Below are 17,570 nucleotides of genomic sequence, written 5' to 3'. Positions count from 1 at the left end.
GGATGATCTGCTCCATCTCTTCTCCAGTGATGGAAGGGAGGTGAAGCTGACTGGCCAGAAGTTTCCCTGGTTTTCTTTCTTTCCCTTTTTGAAGACGGGGGTAGCATTGTCCTTCCTCCATTCATTGGCCACTTCTCCAATTCTACACCATTTTACAAAGATGATGGAGAGTGGCTTAGCAACACTATTTGCCAGCTGCTTCAGCACTGATGAGTGCAACTCCTCAGGGCCCAGGGGTTTATGGTTTTAAGTCTGTTTACCTGATGTCTTGCCCAACACAACCACTGGGTAGTCTTCCTTTCTTCAGCCTTCTGTTACCTCTGAGGTCTGGAACTCCAAGGGTCAACCTCATCAGTAAAGTCTGAGGCAATAAAGGCATTCAGTAATTCCATGTTTTCTGTGTCTTCCATTATCAGGACACCCATCTGATCCAGCAGTGGCTCCACATTTTCCCTAATCTTCCTTTTGCTACTGATGCACTTGTAGACGTCTTTCTCTTGTCCTTGATATCCCTTGCCAGACTCAATTCCAAGTGGGCCTTTGGCCTTCCTTATCACAGAAGATGACAGAAGTCCATCTCTCTTGTAATAGAGATAGAGAAGAGTAAAGGATTTTTTTCCAGTCATGGTCTTCAGTCATCTGGCTGGCTATTCAGTCTATTTGTCAGGATCTGTCTCTGATTTATCTTCTTTTTCTGTTGGTCTTTTTTTTTTTCTTCAGTTGGTCTTTTCTGTTGGTCTTTTTCTGAAGGTCTTCTTTTTCTGTTGCCAAAAGTTGCTCCTTGGAAGAAATAAAAGTAACAGAACTTAGACAGAAAAAAAGACAGAACTGTTTCTGTCTTTTAAGAAGAAGTTGAAATGAGCTAAGGAAGAACAAAAAATAATTTAAAACCTAATGCAGTGAGGATCATAATACTCCCAAACTCCACTTTTGGGGTAACAAAAAAAAAACTGAAAAAAATTCATCAGAGTTTTACCTCAGTTTTCCTTTATCTTAGCAATCTTAATGTCAACTATACAAAGCATGACAGGACATTCTTAGACTCAAGAAAGCAGAAGAATTTTTTCTTTTTTTAATCAGGAGAAAAAATTTAAAATTATACATAAACAGGCTTAAGTCAAGGTTTTCTTCAGTGAGGTTTCCCTAAAGAATTTTCCTCTTACAGTTCTAGTTTGCATAAATGTGCAGTCTTGCTATTCCTATAATTTGTTATCATCAATAAAATATTGAATATTATGGATAAAATGCCGAGTTTAGCAATTCACCTCTCAAACAATAATAAGACTGAAAGAATCTTTGAATCTTCAAAAGATTTTTAATATATGTAAATTCAATTATTTTTCTCTTCTGATGGCTATTCCAAAGTTGGAAGGTAATTCAACTGAATGAATGAACTATAGTTATTGCTTGTGGGCTTTTTTTTTTAATCCAGTACCCAGTGTTTCACTATATTTAAGAACTATACTCAACTTGTGCAGATAATCAAATTTCCCATTCCTATATGAATGTTTCTTTGAGATGGCATTTTTTTTTTATGGGATAATGACTTTTATTTACAAGTAAGCCTTAGCAGTGCAAAAATAAATAAAAATTAATTAAAAATAGAATTCATAATTTTATAAAATCTAACCAGAAATGAGACTATTAGAAGCTTACAATATAAGTTTGAGTTTTAAGAAAAAAATCAATGAATATTTATGTGTGGATTGATGAGTTTGGATTCCATCTGAGCAAGTCTGTCCATCCTTATTTCTTTCAGTCTTGGAGAAAATTCACCTTCATTATTCACATACCTAAACAACTGTGTTAACAAGTACTTCTAATTGCCATATGGAACCAGAGCTCTGGGAGAGATATTTATATGAAACAGAAACTCTAGAAAAGGATATTCTCTTCTTTATTAATCTGATGCCAACATTTTGCTAATTAAACCACCACATGTCTCATGTCACTTCCTACGTAGGTCACTGGAAGAGGGGATACATTTGGGCAACCTTAAGGATGAATCCCAGGGGAGCATCCCACAGAAGCACGGTATTTATGCTTGCAAGTTTATTAAACAAATCACAGAATATATTGCGGTCTAAATCACAGTCATGGCATGACACAATTAGAAGATTTATTGATTCTTTGGGCTAGAGATCTCACAGCTTGCACTGGGGGCTCTACACCCACCAGAACCAACAGATCTGCTTCATCACAAGCAATATTTCTAAACTAGTGCAAGGAAGTTTATAAAGTTGAAACTGCCTGACTTCAACTTCGCTTGTTTTCAACTTTGCTTCTATTTTAGCCCAACTATAAATTGAACACATTTTGTATTAGTCCCATGTTTCACCACCCCGAATTATTGGCATGCAGCCTGCAATAGCAGAATCACTGTATAAAGCAAAGGAAAAAAATATTAATAATATTTTCTACAGTCTAGCTACCATCTGCCTGTATTAGAAGTTCTTACCTCTTTGCAGTCCTTTACTTATTGTGTAATACTGATCAGAATAGTGGCCAGAACCTTGACGCAAATAGAAGATGCAATAAGCAACTGGCTAAGTCATCTACTTCGTATTTTCAATAAAAGATGGCCAATTATGACTGAATTATATGTTTCCCAGAACTCAGTTTACATGTGAAATGGCTCCTTCCTATCATACCATGGAGTTCACAACCTTCCAGCAAAGCACTGGGGCATTTCTTTGGAAGTCTACTTTTTCTTCTCCTTTGTGGCATGTAAAAGTGCCAGTATTTCTATCAACAGAAACTCCAACATTTTATGAAGTTCAATGAAGGGTCACAAGGATGATTAAGGGACTGCAACACCATACTTATAATCAAGGCTGAGAGAACTAGAACCATTAAGCCTGTGAAGGGAAGGCTCATGGGGTGTCTTACATATATACGTAAATACCTGAAGAGGACATGCACACAGGACAAATCTACACTTTTCGGTGTCAGCACAAGAGGGTCCATAAACATAAGGAAGCGCTTTTTTGCTGTGAGGGTGACTGAACTCTGCATCAAGATTTACAAAGGCGTTGTGACCTCCTTCCTAGATTTTAAAAAGCCCAATCTAAACATGTTCCTGGGTAACTGGCTCTATGCGACTCACTTTGAGTGGGGGCATTGGATGATGACCGCCAGAGGTTCCTGCCAATTTCAGCCATTCTGTGATTCCGTGATTGCATACTAAAATCTGTCTGTAGTGGAACAAATTCCTTAGGCTCTTTGGATTGAGAAATCCCTTTCATTTCTTCACAAGCAAACAAGTAACATTATCATCAACTTCTTAGCTGAAACATTAATATAAAAGGCTCACACTAAATCTGTGTATTGGTGCAGGCTTACCCATTATGATCTCATCAATACCAGAGAATCACTAACTCTGAGTTTACCCATATATATACATATATATATATACACCTGTCACAGCTATAATTTAGTCAGAAGGGATCAATCTTGTCCATCTTCCTTCTCTGATGCAAAGAATGAAAGTTACCATAGAATCATGGAATTGTAGAATCATAGAATGGCTTGTGTTGGAAGGAACCTTAAAGATCACCCAGTTCCAACCCCACTGCCATGGGCTAAATATCTTTCACTTGACCAGATTGCTCCAAGACCCATTCAACACGGCCCTTCCATAATCATTTAGGTACTCAACATTGATAAGCTAGGTGAAGGTCACTTAAATGATAAAAATTTATGACTTCAAACTCTTGCCTGTCAAATATCTTTGTGATGGCAGCTGATACCATATACAACTAAAGTGCTTGGACTAAAGTCTTATTCTCTTTCTGTAGAGTAGTGCATTGTGAAAAAGGTCACTGGCAAAGACAAATCAGAAGTGCCAAGGACAACAAGAAAAGAGCTAGGTCAAAAAACATCCTTACTTTTACGTTCTACTGGTGTTTAAAATTGAGGCACCCTAGAATCAGTGGTAGCTCTAGGCAATTTGGAATGCCTTACTGCCTCATTCATTCACATCAGCTTTTGACTTCAGAATCCACAGGATCTAATAAAAGGTACAGCATCTTGCTTTTAGGCATAAGAGACTTTTTCAATTTCGTTAGGGATGAAGGGATGCTACTCTGGATGGAACAAGTACCTGTGAGTGTGTTTAACTTTAAGCATGCAAGTAATTCCATTACTTCCGTTGGCTTACAAAATTAAGAACAGGCTTGAGTGCTTTACTAAAATGGATTTCAACATAGAATTTCTGATGGTTGCCTGAAGTTATAATAATGGAAATTCTGAGAGGGGGGAGAAAAATATAAGGTTTATCAGTTTTATCATACATTATCTTCTTATTTACTTTGCTTTAACAGTTTTCTGAAATAATTAAGGCAGTGTTCTCCAGTGTTGTTTTGTTTTCTTTCTCTTTTTTCTTTTTTAAAACTATCACACATCTGCAATGGATCATATTTTGTCATCACAGCAGAAAAAGAATCTGTGTATGTGTTTAGGAGAGCCTTAACAGATTATTGTTTATTATATCAGTGGAGTTTTTTCATTACATTTCTTCTTTTGTCAATTGCAATATTCTGAAAACATGAAGTGTCCATCTCAAAATTCTTTCAAGCCTTTCCCTTTTAAAAAAGATTTAATCTATGCAACAAATACCTTGCTTTCTCCTGGGAAGATTTTCCTTTTAATATGTCAAATTATATGTGAAGGGCTAATTTCCATCTGGAGGCATCAGTGAGGATCTTTCTTTTTCACAGCCTTGGGAGGGAAATATTTTCATCCTGAATATTTTTTTTTTTTTTAATTTGGGCTATCTCTAGACCTGTCAGGAAGTATCTGATCTGGAGTGCAGAAGCATTTCAATTCAGTTTAGGTTCCACTTTAAAGCAAATCCACAAAAGTAGTTTGGTCTTATTTTCTAGATATTGGAGAATTCCATCAGGGTGTTTCAGAGTTTTCACAATAATTTTCTGTGGGAAAATTCTCAGCCTTTTTAAAATTGTATATGGAACATAAATGGTTAAACTACTTTTGTCACAATATTAGTTAAGGCATATGTCAGAAGTCATATCTTCCCTACCCTCAAATACTTAAGACAACATAAAATATCAGCCCAATTCAGAGAAAATATTATGCTTCATCAGGAACAGAAGACATATTTTAGTGTAATATTCTAATTTTAGTTCAATTCTATAATCTGAATTTGTAAAATGAGTGAAATATACTTCCTTTTAGCCCCTATGTCTACCTGATTAGACTGTGTTATAAAGGCATCTGAACAACTAATTTCACTTTCTGAACTGACAGCTAAGATACATTGCCTTCTAGAAGTCATCTATTCAATATTTCAAAATCAACGCCTTTTGCTCCATTTGTAGTACAGCCTACTCAATCTCACTATCTTCCTTCTCTCATATCTCTGTATATTGCTGGGAAAATAGCCCCCAGCTTGGCTCCCTGCTCAGCAATAAAACTAAACCAAATGAATTCACAGCAAACTATTTTTCTAGGTTTGCAGTGAAAAGAATTCACTATATTCAGGAACAAACATAACACATGACATCACTCACAGTTTAAATACTGGTCATAGTGTTAATTCTTGAGTGCTTTGAAAGTGCATCTGAAAAGGCATTTTGAAACTTACTCTTTTTAACAATTAAACTGTACTTGTACAAATTTTAAGCTGACTGAGTGGGGGGAGAAACCCAAGAATTTCTATTCAGTTGGTTGTTTTTACTCCCAGTCGAATGTTCCAGTTCGAATTTTAAATTTTGGTCCAAATGTAAATTTGCTATTAATGCTCTACAATGTATGCTTTTCAATTTTCAGCTACTACCCTTGGTATTTCTAATAAATATGTGACAGAAGTTATAAAGTGACTTCTCTTAGCTACTTTCAGTACTAGATTCACATTCTTATGCCAAAAAATTATAAAAATAAATACTTCTTTTTGTTATATATATTGGAAGCAATTAGCCAGAAATTTTGAGGTAATTTTATGACAGACATATTTTATGACTGTCCTATTATTTTATTTTTTTTCTTATTTAAGTATTTAACAAATGTCTTAGATGAGAAAATAAACAATCAAAGGATTTTCTGTAGCAGTTTCCATCTTCTAGCTTCTAAAACTAGCTAATCAAACAATGACCTTATTTTTTAATAGAAGGGGCAATTGAAAATCATTGAACAGCCCTACCCCTTAATGATTTTTTTCTCAGACATAATTATAATAATTAGCATTATAAAGTGCTAATTATCTTTGGGCACGAAGGACTTGCACACCAGAGACAGAGGTCCACATTAAGTAAAGAGGATTTTTCTTTCTTCTGTCACCACTTTTTTTCCTTTTGTAAAGAGGTAGAGGACATTCAGCCCATCAGACTTCCTTTCTGAATGTTCATTTTGTTATTGCTGGATGATTGACCTATATACAGAAACAGTAGGTTCTTAAAAGCCATGTGGATTGATACTGCACTCTACATGTCCAGTCTGTATATCTGGGATTATCTTCTCATTTTATTGGACTTCATATTGTCCAGTAGTATTGCAAAGATCTTGGACTATTGTAAAGGATTGCTGTAGTTCTACTCAGTCCAGAAGGGATTGGATTAATTTTGTTAGCAGACAGTATCATTTTCTCATAAATACTTTCTTATTGGCACAGCAGAAGGAAGGTTTCAGTCCCCTCAAGAAATAACAGTGACGTTTTTAAGGACTGTAATGCACCCTGCACATGTTAAAAAATCAAGAATGAGAATATCATAAGCATGACATAAAGAATAAAAGATTGGGAGTTATTTTTCTTTACTTCCTGTACTGAACCTTACATCTGTCCCTGGCTAAATAATCCTTCTCCTATCCCTCACATTGGATATCATTCCTTGAAGCATGAATCATTTATTTCACCAAAATTTTTACTCTTGTTTGCTCCTACAGGCTATAAATACTGTTTTACATGGATTTTCTCCTGCACATTGACAAAGCTTTTGTACCAAGCATTGCTATTTCACTCAGGTGTTATGCTCAGTCCTTCATCTATCTTTCACAGACTTTTTTCCAGTGCCTTAAAAACAGATTTTCATCTCTCTCATTCTCCCTCAGAAGGTGAATTTCAGAAGTATCACACTAAAAGGTGTAATCCACATATGAATATTTCTTACAGTCGTCTTGGTGTTTCGCTCAATCATCACAGAGGTATATAAAAGGTTGTTCTTCTTGTATGTGTATCTGAGCTGTCTTCACTGATGACCTTCTACATTTAATATGTATATAATATATTCTCCTTTAACATAAGTAGATTATGAGTTCTGAAGAAATTGGCAACTGCTCATAGCATGTGTGGCTTGGATAGATTGTTCTGGGTATTCAGGTTAACAAATAATAGAATAACTGCAAGAGTTTGCTCTAGAGAATTATGTTCTGTTTCTTCTAGAAAACACTTACTATCCATCTATCAGCAAGGACCCAACCTTCCTCCAGCGGGGATAGTATGAAAACATCTCTAAACACCAGCTGAAGCCTTCTCCAACAGTATTCCTCAGGCAAATTCCAGTAAATTCCTTCAGTAAAGACTACTTATTTTTCAGACTGCTATTTTGTTTCCTCGGGTATGAACCAATAAATCCAAATTTTCTTTGAATGTTGAAAATCCTATCTGAGCTCAGAAGAAGACATCTTTGTCTCAGGGGCTCTGGCTTTTCTTTCATCTCATTTTTTTAATCACAAGTCAATGGTCAACAATGATCACTTTTGAAGATATAACAAATGATGAGCATAATGATGAAATAATGATAATTTAATCACCTGTGAAATTGATATTAAAAAAATTCTCATATTCTCCCACAGCAGGATTGTCAGGATAGTTTTGCATGCAGCTCTTCTGGTTGTATTGCCTTTGAAGTTTATCTTCCAATCAGCTGCACTGGTCATTTAAAATCACAGATACTATTATAGCTTTTGATTGAATGGCTATGTAAGTATTTTTGGTATATGTATCTATACATATAGATATCTTTATATATATCTTTCCCTGATTTTTCTGTGTGAGAAACAGCTTTGGGGAAAATAAATGGAACAGTAAATGGAATATAGCCAAATAGAATTTGTTTAAAAGGTCTATAAAATCTCTGCTTAAAATGTATTACAGTATGCTCAGATTCTGTTTAGCATATGCATCCACTTTTAAGCTTCTTACTCTGGATGTCTGCTTGGTTAGCAAAGGAACTTCATTTCAGTTATTACAAACTTGGAGTACCGCTTTTATGTTGGATCAAGACAATATCATTAATTAGAACAAAAAAAGGCATCTTCTAATAACTAAGACTTTCTTTCTTCAATTTGTGTCAATTTTTAAAATGCTTTTTCTTCCTATTTGAAAGGTTTTTCCTTTTAATAAAAATATAAAAATACAAACTTAGGGATAAGAGGGAATTAAAGTAATATGATATGAACAGAATGCATCACACTCAGCAGCTCAAACTGTATACACTCACTGGAGTAATGAAAATCAAATATAACGTCATCATCTACTTCCCATATGAACAATCAAGGGAGTCAAAATCTAGCTAAATCAGTAAGAGTAAATAGTTTAGTGATAAAAAATTGATATAAAAAGTTCACTGAAAATATAAATATCCTCTGGGCTGTCAAAAGCAATTGGTTCAGCTCAATCTGGTAAATCTACTTTTAATGATAATGGCAACAACTTTTCCTTTTTATTACACTTTACATAAATTTATGAGCTTTATCACTTCAAAACAAAAAGAATATATTTGTCTCTGTATCAGGTTTTAAAGTTATCATATGTCTTGGAAACCTACCTAGAAAAACAGGAATATAATCGTGCTTGTAAGCCATTTCTGCTAGGATGGAAATAGAATTCTTGTTTCATACAATTGCTACTAATTAAAAGGAAGGGGATGAACATAAAAAAGACTACAGCAATTTAACTAGTTTTCTTAAATAGCTAAAAAATTCCATTCATTACAATTAATGGTCATGGAAAAAATCTGCGGTTTAGAGCTGAGATTTTTTTTCTTAACAATGCCTTTTATACTAGACTATATATTTACAAATGACCTCTGAAAAATTGAAAGGGACCATGTTTGTTCAATCTATAAACAGTCAGATTTTCAAGGCCACTCCAGTAGATTCAGAAAGATTATTTGTGGTTATTAAATTCCAAATATCTGATAACTTTTTCCACAAGAAAACTACTGAAGTCAATGATACGTATGCAGAAAATGGGAACTTAAAAATCAACAGCCAAATATAATACCACTAAGAATATTACTAAAGATATTTGGTTTCATTAAAACACAAAGTAAAATGTTGGTAAATGTTATACACCAATAAGAAGTCAAAATTATTTAATAACCAAGTCTACTACTAAATTCAAGCCAGGTCACATAATTTTTGCTGTTGTTTATCTTTTAACAGTGACATATTGTCAGGACTTGAAGTAAAAGCTGATCTCTCCATGAACTCATTAATTACCTCTGAATCATGTCCAGCCCTGCTTTCACTTTTTTCTTGTCTTTGACCAGTCAAGCTTAACAGATTGTTAAAAAAGTTACTGTTTTGCTTTTCATAATGTTTCTACTCACAAAGTAAGATTACTGTGGTTTATTTGTTGTCTGAAAGAATGAGAGTATGCTTTCCTATTACAATTCTATCACTACTTCTAGAAATTCCAGGTGCATCACACATGCATTATATTTCATACAGTCTTAGGTTGTGAGAAACAACATCATATTTTTTTGCTTCTGTCTTGTTTCCAGCCATTAATTCAAATCCAAGTGTGATTAATCAGAAGCCTACCTTGTCTTACTGTGTAATATCTGTGATCTCCATTAATTTCTCAGTTTCATAATTAAACAGCCACTAGGTTTTCCACTGCTTGTTCTCTCTGTATCCAGAAATCTACTTTGAAATAACCCCTTTTTTCAGCTACATATTTGCATCATCTCTCTTAGTAGGCTTTTGACTTTCCTTTGTATCCAGAAAATTTGCAACTAATTCCTACTACTGAGAAAGGAACATCTTATTCTTGCTTGCCAATTGTAAAAATCCTTGTTCTGTTTTCTAGATCTCTGAAATTAATTATTATTGCCCAAAGTGCATTGTACTTCTTGCTTTTAATTTCTGTGATTTATAACATTTTTGAGCTTCAAAATAATTTTAAAAAAAAATTCTAGTCAGAGAACCTCACAAAGCCACAATTTCTTACACAAATTTCATGGATAAATTTATGTGCAGAGAGGACAAAAAGTATGGCCATGGTCACACTGAACATAGTGAAGCTGGTAAATTTATGTTCCAGGTAGATATATGAGCTAGAATCCTCATTCAGGATGGAATGGGAAGATTTCTTCCTGTCTTTATTCTCTGTAGCTTCTCTAAAGCTTGTGTCTGAGTGCAGGTCTGCATCAACACAGTTTGACTCACAGCCAGTGTGTTTAGTTTCATGTTCAGATTCAGTCACTACAGTCAATAGTAGTTCAGGAAAATGTGTGCATTTATGATACAATAAGATGCTTGCTGTTGTAAGGAACTTAAGAGCTTGATGCCTTGAATTATTTACTCATATCTCTGTAGAAGGCAAAGAAAATTAAAATACCATGTGGAAGGACATGGTATAAAAAAAAAGAAACACAGTCAGAGTGCAATGACTGCCTCCGAGAAACACTCAAGGAAGAATTGTGGGATTAGGATTAGTGTCTTTCCAAATGCATTACCTTTAGGCAGTAATTCAGCTTCCACATCCTTTTTGAGATTGAAGTGGTTTGTTTTTAAATTTGTCTATTAGCAAATTTTAAATATTATATTCCAGATTAATTAGAAATTAAGAAAAAAGAAGAAATAATGTCTCAAAGTGACTACAGTCTTCTCAAGTCATAGTTTGATAATACACACACATGTTGTCTGTGCAGAGTCCTTATATTTAGAAAATACATAATACTCTACATAAAATTTGCCAGTTTTAATATTGTATCCAACACAGAATACAAATTCAGAATTTGTAGGACTTTTACTGCTGCAAATCAATAATATGCCCTTACATGTTTTCTTTAACTTCTTTTCAGTGGGATTACAAAAGTTGCTCTAAAAATATCAAGGGCAAGCCATTTTGATAGTTCCTTTTTCAGTATATGTGGAAGAGTGGAGGAGTTGGTGACTGGAAATTAATGTTTCTATTTTTTCTGGTACTGGTATTGTTTGACCTCAGCAGTTTTCTCATGGACTGAAAATAAATTTTCTTATTATAGATCTCATATGTACAAAGACAGCCTGAATAGTGGTTTCAACACAGCATGGCAAAATGCCTCAAACACCTATAGAACTTAAACATTATACTTACCAACTAAGAATTTAGGTAGCAAAAACCAAGTAGGAAGTGCCACATACAGTTATTTTGCATTGCACAGGAACCATTATGCAATATGGTCAGCCTAGCATTGCTCATAGGGTTTCTTGTGAGTGAAGAAAGTTGTTTTCTAAATATAGATAAAAATGTGCCACACTTAGCCAATAACTCATGACAGAGAGGTAACATATGCTATCATAATGCAGAGGGAGCTGCATGACACAAAGAAAATATGAGCAATACCACCTTCTAGAATTACAGCCCCTTATTGCCATTATAAAACATCTTTATTGGAAGAGAAAATGCAATATTTTGGTAGAAAGAGGAGATGAAGTACTAGGACAAGTGAAATTTTTCATGGAGAACATTCAAATTTACAGCTCTATATGTCTCCTGCTGTGCTCAGGGTCCATCAGAAGACAGATGTCTAAGGGTCTCCTGCTTGATATACAAGGCAATGATAGACTGACATTTTTGACCTCTAAACAAGAAAGAGTTTTAAATAAAAAACACTTCAGTGCACAACTGAAGCACAGAAATTCCTGTTCCCTTCTCATGTCTCCCTTTCTTTGAAAGAACTTTTTTATGAGTGCTTCATCAGGAAGGATAATTTTACTGTCTGTCATATTTCATTTCAAATAATATAAACTGATTAAATAGACTCTAGGGCCCAAACTCCAGTGGATTTTAAAGGGGGGGGGGGGGGGGGGGAGGGGAACTAAGCCCAAGCTGTTATTCTTTTGTTTGTTTAGCAGGAAACTGAAAATTCATTACTGGAAATTTTCTTTTGAAATAACATATGCGTTAACTTTTAAGCTCTTTGGTTATTATCTGACTCAAGACAACTGTACTCTTGCTCCCAACTCCACTAAAGCCCATGATAAAAATCAGTGTTATAATGTGAACCTGACTATACCATGAGAATTCATTGGTATTCAAGATCAGACTCAGGGAGCAAAACTGAAATATGCTGGGTTTTTACTTACAATCAGCACACCTGAAAGAATATTATCTGAAATATTTTCAAGTCCATCAGTAGGTGGAGTTTACTTGGTAATTTCTACCTTTATTTCCTATATATAAGTCTCTGCACAATTTAAAATGAAGGTTCTGTTGAGCAATTATTTTTCATTCTTTTCCTTTTAGACTCTGAGACAAGTTCAAATGAGAGAACACACAGATTGCCTGAGAGTGAGACAGGTTAAATGATTTTTTGCTCTTAGAAAGGTGTTTTTTACATTCTTTAGGCCTTTTCATAATCTGTCACCTAGTATGTCCACTCAGGCTACGCAAGTCAAAGGAAGACCTAGGCAGTCAACATTTACACAGGCACTAAAAAGCATTTCTGAAAACAGAGGGGTTTATGAAAGATTAAAAGAACTAATAAAATGCTTATCATTTTAACAACTAATTATATTAAAGAAATTATTTTAGAAAATGAGATTCAAAAACCACTTTGAGCTGTGATCTAGAGCTATTTTCACAGAAACTGCAGTACTGAACTTCTCATCTCTGCACTTTAAATTGTTAAGAGAGGTAGTACTAAAAAATCTTTTTGGCAGGGGTTATCAGCCCCTGATTTTGTTTAAAAACAATTGAGGCATGCCACTACACCATAAGCAACGGGTACATTCTCTACTTCCATAAAAAATAGGGGACTACAAAACATTAATTTCTGCAAAATCATAGAGACACTTTACATCAAGCTTTGTGAACTGAAAGAATCAGGAAAACCAAAAGTTTTGTTGAAGAAAAGCCCTATATTAACTAGTGCAGGAACACCTGCAGCTTGACATATGTAATTTAAAGCAACTTATGTGAGGATTTATGTAGGTCATTGCTAGTTATGTAGGTGTGTGTGGGAGATACTGGTCTTGATGCAAATGATAAGCACATCTCACAGTTTTATGCACATGTTGGTCAGCCAATCTGTAGAAGAGTAAAAAAGGTCTACAGAAGCAGTTAAAAGTGCCTGAGAAAACGTGCAAAACCCCAGGTGCTACATATTTAGGTTACCATGCCATCTACTCAGATTTCTGTGATCTCTCTAAGTGTGGGTAAGTTGTAGGTGTGCGTAGGCTGCAGTCTTCGTAAATCATGGGTAAGGCTCCAAGCCTCTTCACAAACTTGGTGTGAACCAGGATTCAGCACTCTGAGATGTATAATCTCATAAAGTAAGTACTGAATCCTCTACAAAACTCTTGTTACCACATATGAACGGTAGGAGAAGTGCATGTTCTACCGCAGATGTGAGATAGTGCCCATAGCGTGCAGTCAACAGAGACATCATATATAGAATGCAATGTGGGATGAGTGGTATGGCAAAGACCTGTTAACTCTGACGTTCTAGATAAGGTGGTGTGCCATGTTCCCTTTTACCACTACACAAACTCAAGTTGCATTCTGTATTATCCTTTCCATCTGAAACGTGAAGGTAATACTTAGTTAAGGCTTCTTTTTAAGAAAATCTCAAAACTGCAGATTAAATATAGGCATCTTCTTCTCACAGACATGCTCTATCTTGCATTAATCAGAGTTTGTATGTTTGTACCCTTTCACCAGCTGACCTTGAAGTAGATTTCTTTTTGCCCATTTGTGGTATACTCACATTCAGGACTTATATCTGCCAGCAGAATTGTGCTCTTAAGTTCCCAAATAGCTCAGATGAAATTACAGATGCTTATCAGAGGGCACAGAGCTCAAAGATTAACTCTTGGATAAATTGGAGAATGTACGTTTTGCTTCTTTAAGAAATATTGTTACTACTATTACATGACATGAGAAAAATACTGTAGACATTATTCACTTTTTAGTTCTTATTCCTGGAAGATGATAGAGAAAAGAGAGTTAATAGTTCTACTGCTAATGAGAATAAATAGCTTTTTACTAAATACTAATTTCAGGACATGATATTTTTTAATGCAGGTATGCATGAAAATTATTTTATTTTTCTGTGTGATTTATAAGACAACATATTTAATGCACTCGATTCAATTTTGCTTCATTTATAACATCTTTATGTAACCTGTATGAAAGTGTTGCCTGAACTAAATCCAAAAGTCCTTACATCCTATTCTCTATTTAGAAGCACTCTATATACCAGTCAACAGATTCAAAATAAATATAGCATCTTGTAAAAAGCTACAGATGAGGGGACTTCTTTTTTTTTTTTTTCCTGATGGGAAAGAGAAGCACATACATAAGCAAATACCTTCATGGTCTGTAAAAAACAATATTTCTTTTCTCTTCAACCCTTCCAACTATAAAATAATGAACCTGAAGGCCTTTTGTTTTTAACAAGTGGGAAGAAAAAAAAATTTAATAAATAGAGTGGTTACAGAACTGTCTCATAGGACTCATCATAATGGCATAATGGTTATCAACTGGAAATGTCAGATGGGATCTTTAAATGGCAATTCACTCATGAATACAGTGTCAGCAAAGAACTAACTAAGTTCAGTTCTTAAAAGTTGCTAGACTGACCTTATTAATGGCCTTAAACTGCAGTGATTTCATTGTCAGCGCTCCAAGGTAGTGATACCTAGTACCTAAGTGCTCTGCAGAAATAAGATTGCAGTAGCTCAGACTAATGAGGAAAAGAACTGAGCAAGAGAAAAAGCACAATGATACTTCATGCATGAAGCATTCCAGTAAGTAAATTTAGGATGGGATTTATTGCTTTTCCAGATTCTGCCTGGATAACTAAGGATGTCTCCCCAGGCTACTGCATCACAAAACAAGAGACTATCCATGCAGAAAGCACTGTCCAGGATGAAATTAAAATGGGCATCAGTACAGAGACGGTGAAACTTTTGCTGGATAAACCAGACCGTGTCTCTCTGCACTATGTTGACAATGGTGCTAAGACTACACCACTTTCAGTGCTGACTCTCACAATCTGTGCACAATTCCAAAAGTTCCAAAGTTAGTTTGTTCATGTGGATCCAGTTAGAATTTGGCATCACACATGGTAATGACCAACAAATATTTTGAAAATTTGCAAGTCAGTTTCTCTGAACTTCAGCTATGTTTAAAACACGCCTTTAAACATCCAAAATTTTTCTTAATATTTACAGTAGTTCACATTAATTTGTATTTACAATTTCCAAGTTTTTGTTAGAAGTCAGGAGGAAAGTAGACTAATTCTCCAAGACATTACTTTTCCCAAGGTATCTGAATATTACTTATTCTGGTTAATACTGGTAGCTAAACCAGAACAGATATGAACAGACTATACTGCTAAAAGGGAAGTAGTAAAAGGTATTCTACTGTTATCCCATCAAGTGCATGTTGTTCATATGTTTATTAATAATAAACCAAATTAGCAACATCCCATATAGAAACACACAAAAATAATATTTGTCAGTACTCTAAATTCTCATATCAGAGAAAGAATTATTTTAGTATTTGAGTTTATTCCATGTATTTGTGTTTTCAACAGCAGATTAAAAATAAAGAAACATTTGAAAGGTTCTCACTAGTTCCTGGTTTAGTCACTCAATATAAGACAGATTTCAAAGTCTTCCATGCACATTGCAAGAGTAGTTTTAATCACCATTGCTACTGCTTCTAATACTCCAAAAGATTGTGTGCAATTGAGATGATATTGGTGTACCCCAAACCTCCTCTCCTTTAGATGACTATATCAAATGGTCTTATAGAAAGTTAAGTCTCACCCAATCAGCCTTGCCATCCTCATACAGTTTCTGTAATTTTTACCTTCTCAGAAATTTGGTACATCTTAAATAAGGATTATATTAGATAAAGGAAAAAAAATCCTCTTGTTTTTTTAACAAAACCAATGCTGTGAAGTAATATCTCTCCCATTTTACAAATGATAGCTCTTATCAGAAAAAAACAACCCTGACTCTAAATATCCTGCCACATACTGATAAGGCAGCACTAGGACCTAAAAGATAAACTGGTACTGCTATTGTGGAAAGAATAAACAATGTGGGTGTGTAATAGAAAACTAGAAGGGAATTATTGACAAGCTCAGACAACTCATTGGAGTCTGTCCTCCAAAGGTTGCAAGTATATTTTCCACAACCAGAGATCCTGTGCCATGTTCCATTCTCATGCATACGTTTCATGGTCTGTATGAAGCCAATGAGACAGGTATTCTTGGATGTGAACACACCCTTTTGTTCTCAGATATGTTTCTCAGTTCATATATAATGGATTTAATAAACTACCTCTTTACTAAAAATTCAGGAAAATAGCTGTAATTTTCTTTTACTATCCAAGCAAATAACAATTTAAATGTATATTAAGAGGGAAAGGATTTTCTTATACCAAAGGTGCAAGCTTTTGCTTAAAAGTTTATGGTGTCTCAAGACTTTAACACATTTCTGTGTTTTTTGCACAGTGATAAGACAAAGAAAAAAGAGACTTTAAGCAGTGTTTTGAAAATTATCATGAGCTTATTTACTTTTCTATCACCGTAAAGAAAAAAAGAGAGTAAATTGGGACATTTGATAAACCTAATCATCTTTAGTTTTCATTCTTGACATATCTTGTTAGAGTATAACAAGGTTTTCAATAGCAGACTCACATACTTCTCAATAAGTATGATATTGATGAAAATTAAGGGTTAATGCAAAGATCACAGAGCTCATCCATTTTTTAATCAAAATTTACTGACAGTTCTACTGAAATAGATAATCTTTTTAACTAGGGCTAATTCAGTAGGAAAAAATTATAATGAAACAGTTTAACACCAAATGAAAGGGTCAGCTCTTTGCAAGATTAAGCACAAACCAATTTTTATTTTTATTCTGGGCCACCAAAATGGAAATGTACAGCAATTATTTAGAATTAGGTGTTGTTAAAACTGTGGGCCAAATTCACTTCACATATATTCTTTATAAGACTGCATCAAGAATTAATTTGGCCCAAAGTTTATTATCATCTGAACAGCCAACTAACAATAATACAGTGCCACTTAGTGGCAAGGAAAAAGTTTTCAGTACATAAGATATGAAGAGAGACATTAAGGCATACAGTACCTTGTGCTATTTGTATTTGAAATTTTGATACAATCTTATCTGATAGTTTCCAGTTACATTAAGCTCATTATTGCCACAATATTATATGCATCTTTTCATATAAAAATACAAAAAGTCTGCAAAGAGGGAATGAAAGTGAGCCCTTGTAATTAATGTAGCATTAAGAACACTCCCTTCACATTATATCTTCAAATTATAGCCATTTTCTAAAAAGGTTAGAATGCCTGTAAAAA

The sequence above is a fragment of the Cinclus cinclus genome, chromosome 1 (assembly GCF_963662255.1).
Source record: "Cinclus cinclus chromosome 1, bCinCin1.1, whole genome shotgun sequence".
Taxonomy (NCBI): domain Eukaryota; kingdom Metazoa; phylum Chordata; class Aves; order Passeriformes; family Cinclidae; genus Cinclus; species Cinclus cinclus.
This window is presented reverse-complemented; position numbering follows the sequence as displayed.